At 32.2% G+C, this 4,187-nt stretch overlaps 1 protein-coding gene across 1 annotated transcript in view; it reads right to left on the minus strand.

Annotated features, from left to right (window-relative positions):
- The window catches only part of LOC108561585 (angiotensin-converting enzyme-like), a 12,218-nt gene extending 11,482 nt beyond the window's left edge, over nt 1-736 (minus strand). The window contains exon 1 of the mRNA XM_017919588.1: nt 607-736. The gene's annotated coding sequence lies outside the window, so the exon portion shown is untranslated. The remainder of the gene's footprint in view (nt 1-606) is intronic.
- Nucleotides 737-4,187: the final 3,451 nt, after the last annotated feature.

A 4,187-nucleotide genomic window follows, 5' to 3' on the forward strand; every position in this document is an offset into this window, starting at 1 on the left:
AGACATTTCTATATTAATTTCAACAAAAAGTTAAATCTGGCTTTTAGTTATTGCTATAAAATGATCGAAGTTTACAGAGAATTTATTTTTAACTAACTGAAATGCGAATATTTTCAGTTTTTGTGTTATTGAATTTCCAAATTTGTTTTGTTTTTCGTGCTCGATAAAAGGGTGTTATTGTTTTTTTGTTTGTGGCGTTTGCAGGAAGTGCTCAAATTCCATTCGCTTGACGCTTCCAAAATAAAGGCTTTTTAAAAGGTTTTTGTCTTCTTAAGGGTTCGAACATAACACAAAAATATTTATAAATCTTGTTGACAAACGCATTCCACAATACTAATCTCTATTTTTTTTTGTTTCAGGTGAGTTGAGGGATTCAATCGATTTGCTCTGTCGAGTAAGTTAAATGTACATTAGCTATAGTTAAGTTTGCAACTGGAAAACAAAAAAATTGAAAATTTCGCTCTATGCAAAATCCAATCAAGTATTATTATTATTTCAATTAAAATCTTTTTCTGATCGTGATCATGATGATGTTGATGGAACGAATCATAAATTGGAATTTTGTTTATTTGCTTTACCTCAATATGCAAATCGAAAACTACTCACCGATTGCGTTTATGGATTTCCGCTGTAATCGGATTCCACACAGCGAGGCGATGGGACTAATTTAGGTGAACTCTGGACACACCGTAACGAGGCAAGAAAATTCGTATTTATATATGAAATGCAAACACGTGAACCCCACCACGGTGGAAGAAAGAAAAAAAATGAAAGAATAACAATATTTTTGATCGTGCATTGTTTTTCGTTTCAATTATTATTATTTTTTTTTTGTTCGTGTCAGCAACAATTGCTAATTAATCAAAATTTTTGTATTGTAATTTTTCTTTGCTTGCTCATAAATCGCAAATGCGATTTGCGTAAAACCGTTTTTTTTTGTTTTTATTTTTGTTATTATTATCGGAATCTCGGCTTTATTGTTTTCGCATTCAGAACCGGCCATCATCATCATGTAACTTCCTCGAAGTAAACGCAACGTGCATAAATCGCGTGCAACAGGAACGGACTTCGAGCTATTTGCGTTCCCGTACAGTTGCGTTACGCATCTCCAAACGAAAGGTTGCTTCTTTCTCTTCGTATATTTCTCTTTCTCTGCTTTGTTCTTAAGCGTTGCAAAGACAATTTACAAAGAGAAACAAAGCCAAAGCAAAGCGATGGCTATCTGTCAGGTGGTGACCGCATGTTACGCAAACGCCAACGCTCGTACGTATCCCTTTTACGGTTGCAGAACATTTACTTTTTGTTAAAAACCGACTACAACCATAAGGACTTTAATCCACTCAACATAATCCTTGATGTTTTGACGCGCTCGGAACGCGTCTAAGACAATTCCTTGCAGCGGTAAAGCTTAACATCAATAGGTCTTTGTAGTAGCGTCAACCATATGCCTCTTCCTTCTGCGCGACGAAAAAATACAAATAATAACCGCTCTCCATTAACAACAATAATAATAATAATAAAAATAAGGATCTCTTCCATTCGCATTTTACCCGTTCCACTTGATTTTCTTTCTAATTACGTAATTGTGTAATTATGTAATTGGAAAGCCGCCATCCCGCGGCGCGTGATGCTGGGCCTCGTAATTACCTTCCACTAGAGTCCATCATTATTGAATCACTTGTTAGTTTTTTTGTTATATTCTACTTGAACTAATCCCATTCGTTAAGTACTTTTCAATTCGTGTCCTTTTCGTTATTTTTTGTTGTTGTTGTTGAAATGGAGACGGCTAATTAGATAATTGAATTGAAACTGATGAAGGGTCGTAAATGCCTCGTTTCCTGGTTAGACTTTAAGGCTATAAATTCATCAAAATTTTATTAAGACTTATTTTGTTGTCCACTTAATTCTTCAATTAACTTTTCAAATTTGTTTCCCATAACTGTTTATTTTCTCACAAGTCTCAAATATGTTTTTTTTTGTTTGTTTGTTTGTAAACAATGTTGTATATCTTTTGTCTGTTAAAATTTTAATAAGATTTGTATACAAACGATCGTTAAATTTATATTAATTATTATTTCCACTCATTTCCCATATCTGTTTTCCCCTCACATTAACACATTTTTATGAACAATTTTGTTTTTTGTTTTATGATCGTTAAATATATATTGGTTAATATTTTCTGTTAGTTTTCTATAATTACCTCATTTTTAATCAACAAAATTGTCAAAGTCTAATTATTGCATTTTTTTTTATAATACAATTATATCATCGTCGCAATAACAGATGACTTGTTAAAAATAGAGAGAAAAGCGGTTTAAAAGTAAAATAGTTGACTTTTCTAGAGAAATTTTGATTGTATTACTTTTATTTTTGAGAATTAATTATTTTAAAACGTAATTTGTTGTAAAAATGTTCAATTTCATTAACGAGGCAAATGTGATTTAGTGGATTTTTTCTTTGGTAATTAAGAAAGTTTGTTTAGAGAGTAAGTGAAGTTTTGTTCCAAAAATATGCTATTTTTTAGGGGTTGAAGCCGTCTGCTTTCCGTCTACTTCAAACTTCTGGATCGAAAACAGACCTCCGATTGTATACTTTTTGTCTGTCTTTTACTTGTATATTTTTTTCTTTTTTGGTTGGGGTGGATAGTCCTGACTGTAATTTGAAGTGTAGAGGAAGGAGAACATAACTTATGTTTCCCTTTCACCCAAGGGTGTAATGATTATTGTTGCTCGTTTGGAAAGTGAAAGGTCACGCGGTTCGTGTGCTTTTGCATCCATACATCTTGGTTTCCTCTCTTTCTCCCCTTCGTCTTGCGTTTCGGCAAATGTCGATTGGGGTCTGCAGACTTCCGCGAAGGGAAAGGAGGATAAAAACAAAACAAAAAAGGGAAGATACGAGCAGTTGAGGAAATGGATATATACAGTACGCTCTATTTATCCGCTTTCTCGCATTTTACAATTTTCGGACGCTTTGACAATGTAATTAGTTTTTTTCTCTCTCTCTCTTCATCCCTCGCTTTGCGTTCATCTGCTTCGAAGGGCGTGTGTTTTATGGCTCTTGCATTTTTTTTTCGCTTCGTTTTATTCGCAAGGTGGGTTCGCTGATTAATTAACGGGAACAATATACTCGGTTGACCTGGTTATGTGCGTGCTGCGGTAACGCGACAAAAGGGTAACTTGTTACGTTTATTGTATGAGGGGGAGGAAGGGTTGGTTGGATGCGGGTGCTCGGTTTGGAAAAATTTGATTAGATTTTCCCCATCCTGAAATCCGTTTAGTTGGAACGATGAAATAGTGATCGTACAATATACCATTAATTAAAATTGATTAATTAATTAATTCATCAAACTTTATCAATAGGAACGTAAAAATCTTAAAGAAGTTATTTTCAATCTTAACCTAAATACATTTAGGAAAATATGGAGACTTTATTTAAAGATCATTACAGTATTTTGTATGAAAGTTTGAAATATCCTTTTAGTAGTAGTTTTCTAATTAAGATTTTCATCTAAAAAACGAAAATTACTGCTACTAAAGATATTTTGTAAAATCTGAATAATTTTATACTGTATTTTCAACGGAGTTTAATTAATAGACTCATTGTTACAAAAAAAAAATGTGAAATGTTATTTAATAAACTATATTGATGATATATAGTTGTGATGGGTCGATAATAGTTGTTGGATGTTGAATTACAATAACCGAATTGTCTGAAACGAGGGCTTTGCCAAAATGGTGGTGGTGCATCCGGGTAGGCCGCGAGGGAATGCTTATACAATATAGTTTACATAACAAGTAATAGTATTAGCTATTGATATTTAAATTCGATTCAATGTATGCCATTTGCAACTGCTAAATATACATTTTGACAGTTTGCGCACGCTAAATTATTAAGTTATCGTTGCTTCAGTTTCCTGAAAATTATACAATTTTAGTTAATACTAGAAAATGTATTTGTGTAATTTAATAGAAAGTTTCTAGACTCGTTTTTTTTATACTAATACTAATCCAATTATATTTTGTTGAATTAGATATTGTTTTGTATTATAAATCGTTAATTTTAGTTTACAGTCATTATTTGTAATATTAATCCAATTATTTTTCCTTTTTGCTGATTTTACAAATATATTTTTTGTGATATTGAAGAACAATGCATTTGAATAAAAAAATGTAAAAAATATAGATTTT

Source organism: Nicrophorus vespilloides, unplaced genomic scaffold, assembly GCF_001412225.1.
Source record: "Nicrophorus vespilloides isolate i.1.1-1 unplaced genomic scaffold, Nicve_v1.0, whole genome shotgun sequence".
Taxonomy (NCBI): Eukaryota; Metazoa; Arthropoda; class Insecta; order Coleoptera; family Silphidae; genus Nicrophorus; species Nicrophorus vespilloides.